Raw genomic sequence first — 11,910 nt, forward strand, 5'->3', positions numbered from 1 at the left:
AAGGATTAGATTTTATAAAATAATTGGTGCAAGGTAGCCTTTCAATTTATTGGTTATTTTAGTGAAAAAATAGTGATATTAGTACAAAATATAAGACCAGTAGTAACAAAATCAACTTAATTTAAAATACAATGATAATTTTGTAAATACTGAAAAATATTTTAAATTGATTATCGTGGAAACTAATCTAATATGTGCATATTAAATCGATTAAATAGAAAATCGATATGGTCAATGACTTAAAAAGAACCTCCACACTTTTTTCTTAATCCTCTCTTATTTCTAAACCCCCTAAAACATTCTCTTTCAATGCATCCCTTTCTTCATAATGTTTGTTCGCCACCAGAGTAAGCTTCAACCACTTTCAAATCACCGATGATCACCATCCATGTACCCTGCTCATTGTCATATCTCTATCACTGCAATGACATTAACTTTGTCCTCAACACTGTGACTACCGACAACCATTGTGCCTTACAACCATAAATATCGCTAGAGTTGCACACGTAAACACTAGCAACATTAGAAAATACAGCTTGCAAACCAGATATGTAATTAGCGACTACAACACCATTCGAACGTCACCTCAACAATAACAAACGTCGAGCCAAAATGCAACAAACTAATGTCACGCCACTGTCAACCTTCGTTGGCGTAAACACAAACATCATTGTCAGTCACTACAAACCATTGCAGCAAATCTACCAATGAGGACTTTTTTCTAACATAGCACAAGTTAGATTCTAAATTACCAGCATAGCATATTGTGTCTTAAATTTACACAAATATGGCATGATTTTTGCTTAGGTTAGAATTCAGTTTCTGAAAAACCGAATTATAACTTTGTTATGCATTATTTTTCAAAAAAGTTTAAGTTGGAATTCGATTTCTGAAAAACCGAATTCTGACTTATATTTTAATTTTTTTTATAAATTTTGGTTAGAATTCGATGTGGAAAATCGATTTCTGACTTTTATTTTCTAAAGATTTTTACGAAAAGTAAAATTGAATTTGGTTTCCAGCAAACCGAATTCTGACTTATATTTGGAATTTCTTTATGAACATAGGTTTGAATTTGGGTTTTGAAAAACTGAATTATGAGTATTTTCTAGGAATTCTTATGAAAAGTATTTTGGAATTCAGTTTCCACCAAATCGAATTCTATGTTTTTTTTGCTATATATTTGTGAAAATGTATATTGTAATTTGTTTTCCGATAAATTTGTTTTGAGTGAATTTTACGAAAAGGTAGGTTTGAATTTGGTTATCATGAAACCGAATTTTGACTTTTGTTAGTAGTGATCCAGATAATTGATTTGAGAGGTAATTTATTATTTAATTTTTATTTTATTGAAATGAAGAAGGAGAAGGATTTTTTTTGTAAGACAAATATAAGTTTTATTCATTGAATTACAATAGAAATATAAGTTTTTTATGCAATAGTATCTGCATTAATCTGGACAACGTAAAACTTTTGTGAATTCGAATCATGATTTTGGTGTCCGATGTAAACAGAACACCACTTTCAGGATGAGGAACAATGTCGCCATTATCATAGATGTATGCATAGAAATAATATAGCTTATAAATTAAAAATAATATATGAGAAATACTATTAAGAATGACAAAAATAATAAAAAATTAAATATTTATAAGAATAATAATAACAATAATATAAAAAATAATAATAATATCAATGTACCTCATGAAGAGATGGGCAACATATAGAGAGAAAATAACTACATGTGAAGGTTCTCTTTGCCGCAAAATTAGAAAAAGATTTCAAAAGGAATTGTGCATGACTATATATTGGATACCTAGGTATGTGCACATGACTACACCATAATATGGACTTCTTTATTTTTATATTTGTTTACTTTAAATACTAAATTAAATTGTTATCATTGCAGTTGGTTATGACTGAAAATTTTTGAGGTCAGACACACTTTAACCATTGGTGAAAAGTTTGTGATTGACATAGATAAACTTGAATGCAGTTGTAGAAAGTGGACTATATCAGGAATCACATGTTATCATGCACTAGCTGTCATGAAATTTCTCAACATTAATGGAGAAGACTACATCCCACATTGGTTTACAAGGTCAACATATCAAGAAACATACATTCCAATGATATACCCTGTCAACGGTCCTCACCTATGGAAAATGACTTCAAATCTTAATGTTTTGCCTCCAACTAAAAGTGTGTTGCCTGGTAGACCGAAAAAGAAAAGAAGACTAGAGCCTTGGGAGCTAAAGAAGGATGACACATAACTAAAACAAGCTGAAACTCGTAAGAGATGTGCCATATGTATATAGCTTGGTCATAAAAGAAATACTTGTCCACAAGCTGCTCCAATAAACCCAAGTCAGCTTACTCAATGCCAACTTCAACAAAGTCAGCCAAGTACAACAGGAGTTTAAAAGTTATTTAGAAGTCACAAAATGTTTAGCTAAAGTCTGTTAGAGCCAAGTATTGGCTATTTTGTAAACTTTGATATGTATTTTGAACTTCATTTTGAATCCTGGTTCAGTATCTATTTTGCCATCAAGAACAATGTTGTAGATTTGAATGATTTTAATCTGAATTTCAATTCCAGTTTCTCTTTCCAATGTGCATTTGAAGTCCAGTTTTTTATTATAATGATGAGTTCTTTGATGACTTGTAATGATTTATATTGAAGTCTACTTTTTGTTTTTGCCTCTGTACCAAAGATCATCCACTTCACACTGATATTTAGCCTTATGCTTGTATTCAAGTCCACTTTCTAATCTTATTGTCATTTTCAATGATGTATATTCATTGTGCATTTCAAGTTCAATATAAATGAGTTGTATGATGATGAATTATGTGACGAGTTATGTACCACAGATCATTTGGGGGAATGTCCAATTCAAGTCCAGTTTCTGATTTCAATCTAAACTTCAATGTGCTTATGTTGTATATTCAATGTGCATTTGAAGCACAATTTTTATTCTCATTTGATTATTCACACGAATATCACACGAAATGTATAATGTATATTGAAAGCATAAATTCATATGCAAAAATTGACATTTCTCATTCATTTCAAAACATCATATTGCAATATAGCCAATGTGCTCATCACAACAACTGTGTAATACAACACATCATGGACTTTTAAACAAAATACAAACAAGGATGAGGATAATGAACCCCATAAAACATAGGATCCATATTAACATCTTCTCCCTTTTCTGACAACCTATAACAAATTTCTACAGGCTATTAATCTTTCTTCTTTGCCTAGCAATAGTACTACTACCATAATCTACATTATCTTCATTACGCCATTTAAAGAAATTGCATCCTTGAAGTTATTCATTTCTTGCCCGTTGTTCAAAATATCCAACCATAAACATTTCCTTAATCATCAAAATAATCTATCACAAAAATTAAACTACAAACCTTGTAATTAGGACAACCCCAAAATTACTTCCCCTCGTTCTTAACTATTTTTGCCACTCTCAACACAGCAACCTCCCCACAATGGCATATTTGGCTTCCAACGAATCCTCTGGATGAACCACCACGAGAGCTCTCCCATGAGTAAGATAAACAACATTGATTGAAAGACATTGCCACTTCCTAAGCCAACACCAAAACGAGACAACCACAAACCACGAACCACCACGCTACTGCCAATAAACAACAATAAAATCCAAACCCTAAACAACAACAACAGAAAGGAGAAGAAGACAAACAAGAAGAAAAACACCCACCACTGTACTGTCTTAACACGATTCTCTGTTCTCTCTCTCCCAATTGCCCATATTTCATCTCATTGAAAAATCCCTAATTGGATGAACTTCAATTTTTCCCCAATTTAAAACTCCCAACCTTTACTTTTTACCTCAATCTCTAATTACATAACACTTCACACATACAACTAAACAATGACACTTTAATATTATCTTCTGCCATATCATCAATCCATTAAATCCGTTTGTTTCTATTTAACGAAAGGAACGTAGTTGACGCAATATTTATTAGGTGAGAACGTATTTGACACACTTTTAAAGGGTTGGACCTAATTGACACAGTTCAAAAGACAATAAAAACAATTAAACCTTGATTCAACTATAATATAGAAATCAAAATATAATTTAGCCCTTGACGAAACGCATACTTATAGGGGTACACAAATTCTAGCATTTATTTAATTTTATAAATATAATAAAAAGCCTTGATCACATATATTACTTACTACTTCTCCCCTTTTAATTTTTTTTAGTTTTCTTTATCGTGAATAAGCACTTTAAACAAAAGTCGGTGAGTCTAAAAATCTAAACAAAATAAATGAAGCAATGATACCTATTTTTTTTAAAATAATAATATCTATGATACGACTCCAACACATGAAACTAATATATGACTAGCATCGTCAGCCTGTTGACCATTTTCAACAATGCACAGTTGCTTACGTGGAGAGAGGTCTCTTTCACGATTTTATCACTTAAAATTAGACCAATAGTTTTTTTTTTAATTACACTAAAGTCATGTCTCAAAAATTAAAAAGATAAAATACATTAAATTTTCTACAATATAAAATAAATTTATGTATTAATTTTTAATATAAAAAAAATAAAAAATTCAATACATTTTAGTTTCTTGTATTTTTCTATGTTGAAACTTATCCATACTTTAATGTTTGATAAGTTCATTTTCATTACATTACGAATATAGATAAGGACCGATGGTGCATGTTGGCCTCAAACATGCACAAAAAGGGATTCCACCCACCCACAATATATATATATATATATATATATATATATATATATATATATATATTACTACTACCCCTTGCTTAGTATATCAATCAAACGCGATATGTCTTTGTTCAGCCTTTTAATAACGTGAACCATTATTTTCGTGTGTTCACTTCATACAGAATGCCATGAAATTGCTTTTTAAAAGAATTGATGTTTTCTTTTATTAATTTATACGTCAATAGTTAAAAGAATTGTCCAAAAGATAGATATTTGAGCGTTTTTGCGTAAACTTTTTTTGTATTGTACAACTCTTTTCCGATTGTTATGGAATATTTTTATCCAAACTAGTTAGCTTTGATCAGTTTGATTGCGATTGAAAATTTCTTTGTTTGTAATCTTTAACATGAATAAAACCGAAACCCTAAACCAATTTGATTATGATTATAAAATTTATTAAATAATGAAAAATATAATGAAAGTTGAATAAAATAGAAATTTATTCGTGAAGTATATCGTGAATTGAGTAGTTAACTGTAAATAATGGAAAAATAAATAAATGGACTAGGCTAAAGTTCTATCTCTCAAGAATATAGAAAATAATAATAGATATTACGTCATCAAATACTTCAAAAACATTCAAAATTAATATTTGAGATCCTAATCAAATTCATAAGATATCCATTTCTATTTACGGGTTTTCATAGTGAATTGATTGTAACTCAGTTAATGAATTAACCTATATTTGTAGTTACTCTCACAATTTTATTTATTTTTTTCTATTTAATAAAATTGGATTGCTTCTTTTACTTGCCCAGTATGCATGGAGTGGAAACTCTTCTAGTTGAAAGTATAGAGACCCCAAAGATTTGTTGTAGGGTTTCTTTTGTGTCACTGAAAAGGGAAAACAAATAACTAATAGATATTAAAAGAAAAGAAGAACTTTTTAAGAAGTTGAAAAGAATCAATGAATAAATTAATTGAATTTCCTTGACCATATGTATGGACCACAATAATGCAACACATTAGTGATGTTGTATTCATTTTCCAACAAGATAGAATATCACTGTTACGTTCGTATGGGAATCTGGCTCCTATTTGCATTGTTGTTTATATGGAATGGGAACTCTTCGTATTCTTCACGACGTTCTTCCCATTATTTTTAATTGTCCCTTTTGTTTTTCTTTTCTTTTCTCTGATTTGATCATGTTGTCATGGTTCTGCTTTTCTCTATGTTTTGCTGTCTGATCTTAAATGTTGAGCTATGTAATGGGCATTACCTTTAGAATATACTGTATGACTACATTCCCTTTCTCCCTTTAACTAATAATTATATTAATTTTAATTACTGAAATCAAAATATCCTATTTAAAATTGATTAAATTTAGATTAGTATTTAGTTTAAAATATGAGTTTTGGACTCATTATTTTATAGTTTAACTCCGATTATAAAACTACAAAAATAATTAACTTATTTAGTGTGTGTATATATATATATATATATATATATATATATATTACTATAATTATTATAATTTAGATATTTTTGAACAAGTTATTAAGTAAGACCTTCGGGTGTTGTAGGCAGAGTCGTTGATATGATGAAGAGGATAGACTTTTAATGAAATTGACCAAACATCGAAAAATACAAATAATTATATGACGCCTGCCCAAGTCAATAAACAAGTAAAAAAAAGTTAAAAAGATGATATTATTACTGATATAGATTTTATGCATATAGGTGAGATAATAAAATAAATACAACCTTCTTTTGCACTAACTGGCCAAACCAAAATCGGCATCGTGGCAGCAGCTTAGAGACTTGAACATGGCATATTAAGTCTCGAGAGCTAGTATACTATATATTCCGTACATCTCTCGGTCACTTGGGTTAAGATATAGTTAGCCTAAGTGTATCATGTTATAGTAACACCATATTATACACTTTTCCATATTATACACTTTTTTAACATCAAGAAAATAAAATTAAGGTAAAGACTAAAGCATATTAGCCTAAGTGTATCATGTTATAGTAACACCATATTATACACTTTTCCATATTATACACTTTTTTAACATCAAGAAAATAAAATTAAGGTAAAGACTAAAGCATACTAGTAGGTTGTTAGACAAAATAATTAAGGTAATTATGCCACGAAAACTAGGTCCATCTAGATAAAAGTCCATAAATATAGTATAAATAATATGAAATAAATTAATTACGTTTCAGTTTTACTATATTTAGTAGTATGTGACGCACTTTGTTGACTTGAATATCAAAATGTCTTTTGTAAGCATAATCCCCTTTCTGCTTTGCATATTCGAGTACCTAGAACATCCTAGCTTGAAGGTGTGAAGTAATAGTGATGGAGAAAATCCTTTTAAAATTATTGATGAAGCTCCATGGAGATGAGATAACATAGCAGAAGCATGAAGAAGAGATGAAGGAGTGGCTTGAGGTTGCGGTTTAGTGAAGTTCCTTGAAGGAGGTTGGGCCAACTTTGAAGGGAAAAAAGGAAGAAGAAGTCTATAATAGGGACTACTCCAATGAGAACTGAGAAGAGAGGATATGACCGCTAAATGCTACACTCAAATAGCCTTTGATAAAACATTTAATGTATTACACCATCTGATAATCAAATACATGTATAATTTTTCAAATGATGCGTTTATTAATGACATGACAAATGATAACATGTTTTGAATACGCAATATGGCCTAACGTTTATCAACGTTCAAAATATTAAATGTATGTACGATAAAGTGTTTCGATGCTTGTATACATTGTTCTTGATATTTGTGCAGATCATTAAAGTAGAAAGATATGATCAAAATCACTACACGCAAGACTTTGGGAGAGATGAAGAACATTTTGGGAATGTTTTCCCTGAAGCCTTATACTCTATCACATCATACAAGCTTGGTTTTGTTAAAGGCTATGATAAAGCTCTAAACCTCTACAAAGTAGAATAAAGTCTGACTTCCCACCTAAAGGTTACCTACTCTCCCGAAGTCAACTTCTTTTTCTAACGATCATCTTTCATTAAAAGTTATATATACAAACAAAAGCTTGAAGAGAAGACAAGAAGAATAAGATAATGAATTCGTTAAAACTAAGCCTACTATGCTCATATATCGTATGAAGTTGAATATTTTTCTAGAAGAGAAAAACCTTAGCAAATCACAATATTCTTTGTATTATTTTATCCTCTCTTTGAGATTATCAATTTTTTCCTTTGCTCATAACATTGTTTGTGTTGTAAATTATGAATAGAATTAAAACACTTGGTGTTTAGCTCAGTTGAGTTAAATAGTCTAGACTTATTGTTTATGGTTGATATCAAAAGCGGTTAGAATACTTGTAAACTAGGAGTGACTAAACTCGGACGAGTTGTGTTGACTAAGTGAACCATGAGTGGTGAGAATACTTGTTGTAAACTTAGAAATGTAAAACTTGTGTATCAATTACAGTGTGCTTACCCTTTTTGCTAATACCTAAAGGGGGAGATTGTTGAGATTGTTGATAGGGTGAGCACAAGTTTAGCTTAACCCATTATCTCAGTGATATCTAAGTTTTTGATGATGACAATACATAATTAATAACACATGTATATTATGTGTTACATGTTCTATGTTTACATGTCATATGCTTTTCTCTAATGTGTTAAATCTGTTAAAGCATATCTGAGAACATGTTTGAGCTATGTTTGTGTTGTTCATTGCATATCACTATGTGAAATATGTGATTTTATATGTGTATGCATGACATATGTTTTCAGGAAAAGAAAAATCACAAGCACTATGGTTGAACTTTAAATGTGTGGCAAAACAACAGTTTTAAGTCGATTACATTATGGGGTGAATCGATTGAAACTCGTGTGTTTGCACAAACTCTTTTGAAGTGTGTTGTGAGTTTTTTCAAAGAGAAAAGTTTTCAAAACTGTACAAAAAGATTTCACTTAATCGAATGCATGCACTATATATTCGAATAAGTTAGTTGATGTTTTGAAAATTTGTTAAATGATGGTAACAACTAACATAACAGTCATATTTTTAAATATGTTGACCTAACATTAAATGATAGTCGATTGCATTAATTGTACATTCAATTATTTGTTTGACTGCTGCTAATTCTGTTATAACTGATTGTTATATTCGATTACGTTAGTAGCTCAATCGATTAAAATGCGTGTGATATGTGTTATACTATAAACTAATGTAGATTTGAATTCTGTAAGAACTTTTGGTGATTCTAACAATTTCATATCATTTATAGAAAGTTGTGATCATACAGAAAGAGAGGAAAATCTCCAAGAAACAAGATTGAACGTGGTGATCAACAACTTGTGATTTCTTGAAGAGCAAGACTGTTGTGTTTCAAAGACTGATCAAATATGCACACTTGGGTGTTACTGCGTGATCAAATTCTGCAATCTCTTGAAGATTGGTTTGAGTTCCCTGTTGTGACTAAGGAAGAAGAACATGTGTGTTCTTGACTTTGAGGGTGCCTCAAAGGGGTTAGACGGCAGAAGAGGGGATTCTTGTTACTGGTCTTGTTGGTGATTGCCTATATTAGATTAGAGGGTTAAAGAGGTGTTTTATATTTTTGACGTGAGGTCTCTATAAAAACCTTGTTGTAAAAACCTTGATCTTTATAGTGCATTGGCTTCCTGTGGTTGGAAAGACATTGGATGTAGGCTTGGCCGAACTAGTATAAAAACTCAGTATTTGAATTTTCTAATCCCTACTCTCTTTTATTCAATCGATTACTTTATGTACTTATTTGATTAAGTTTCCGTTGCATTGAAAATATTTTACTGTGCAATTCAAGAAAAGTATAAAGGCATCAATTTTTGTGAAAAAGATTTTAAAAGCTTTTGCTTTTTACACTTCGCCAATTCCCCCCTTCCCCCTCTTGGTGTGAGAAATTGAGCCATTCTATTTTAACAAAAAACTTCATTGTGAAGAAGATATCGTAGACCAAGTTGTGTTAATTAACATCTTGTATTGGAAAACATACAAGAAGCTATAGTTTCCTAAGGAGGTTATGACCCTATGACGAGCCCATATTTGGCTTCTCAAAAGAAAGGTGAGCACTAAGGGCTATATTGACTTGTACCCCACCTTTGGGGAAGGAGAATTGATGACGATGATACATATTAGATATTTAGTGGTAGATGCTAACATGTCAGACAATATCTTATTGGGATTACCATCTCTTAACTAGGTGTGTGAATGTGTTTACTCCCCACCTGGCTATGAATGTCACCTCGGCTTTAAGTGACATCATCATGGTCCATGTGGACCAAAAGGACAGCTTGTTAGCGACATCATCACGATCAATGTGGACCAAAGGACGACTCGTGAATGTTACATTATCAGTCTTCAATTAGCTATCCTACATCTTCGCACAATCAACATCAAAAAAGTAGAACCTGCTAAGTTTGTTTTAGGAGGAGAAACCTAGACCCTAGAGTGACAAGTGATGTAAATGTGGAACCCATAAGAGAAACTAAGTTATTTCTTTTGAAAAAAAGGTCGAGGTCTCAACATAAGGGTATCTCTAGAAGAAGAAGGTAATAAGGTTGTCGTTGACACGATCAAATTAATATTATACTACACTATAGGAACTTTAATATTGCTAAGATAGTAGCTAACAAAATAGAAAGTGTAAGTTCAACCCTAAGTCGTCTCCCAACAAACACGAAATTGATTATTAACAAATTAGTTCTTATAAAAATTACAATAAAGAGTTTGTAAAATAGAAGTAATAAAGAAGATAAAGATATATTAAAGTTCAAAAGATAGAAAGAAATAAATTTTTAAAAAGATTTAAAAAGATGAAAATAATGATAAAGAAAATAGGTTGATTTCATTCCTTTTTCAAAATAGGATTGATAATTAGTTATCTAAAGGTTATTGTTCAATTAATTATTATCTTAGATTTTTAAATTAATTAATGTAATTTCTCAATTATTTTGTTGGTGTTTTTACTATTAACCAAGTACATTTTCCATTAAAAACAAGAACTTTGTAGATTAATAATAGTATATTTAACCAAAGTAAATTCTCAATTAAATATTACTATGCCTAGTCATGTGTATTTTTTTACCTCTTATATCAAGTAAAAAGCTAATTAACCAAAGTACATTCATGATTAATTCTTGTTGAAGTTTTACCATTAATCAAAGTACATTCTCAATTATTGCCAAAAACTCATTCAATCACATGAAAGTTTCTAACTTTAATCAAAGTAAATTCTTAGTTAAAATTAAAAACCCTTGGACTCATATAATGTTTATGTTATGTAGATTTAACACCATGCTAACTTGCTACAATGTAAAAATCATTACTTTCACTTGATTAAGAATCAAAAGACATAGATAACAATAAATCACAAAGAATCAAAAGAACACAAAATTTGTTCATCTAATCTCAGAAGCTAGTTAAGAAATTACAACAGAATCAATCTTAAAGGCTTAACACTCCACAAAATGTGGAAATAACATAAAAATAGAAGAAGAAAGAAAAAATGTTTGAAGATAAAATCTTGTTGATGAAAAAATGCATAATAACATAAGAAGAGTAGCAACCACAAAAGAGAGAAAAGCTTAAAGTATTCTTACATCATCTGACACTCAATATCTTTTGAGAGAAAAATCTTTGTAAAAGGAAAAACACTTTCAATTGTTAGAGATTTTATTGCATTTCAACACATCCTCTCGTTGAGAGTCATTTATTTGTACCATGTAGAGAATTCATTTGTGGATTTGTTGCAAGTTCTAGAGAGAACTCAAATACTTGGTTATTTAGCTTAGGTTAAGTTGAAAGTCTAGACAGTTGTTTAGGGTTGGATCCTAGAGAGGCTAAACTCGGTCTAGTCATATTGACTAGGAAACTAAAAGTGGTACTAATACTTGTTATAACCAGAAGCAGTGAGAATACTCGATGAGATCCTGAAGAGGAAAAACTCGTATAATCTTGGAAAAGATTAGTGAAACCCTTTAAGAGTTCTTAAGGGAGAATTAGACGTAACTCAGGTTGAGCGAACCAGTATAAAAAATTATGGTGTATTGTTTTTGTATTAAAATGTTTTCCATTTACTTATATCATTAAAACCTAACATATAATCATCTTAAAACTCTTGCACACAGTCTTTGTAAACTATTCGACACTA

The sequence above is a fragment of the Vigna umbellata genome, chromosome 1 (assembly GCF_029865625.1).
Source record: "Vigna umbellata cultivar VRB3 chromosome 1, Vumbellata_1.0, whole genome shotgun sequence".
Taxonomy (NCBI): Eukaryota; Viridiplantae; Streptophyta; class Magnoliopsida; order Fabales; family Fabaceae; genus Vigna; species Vigna umbellata.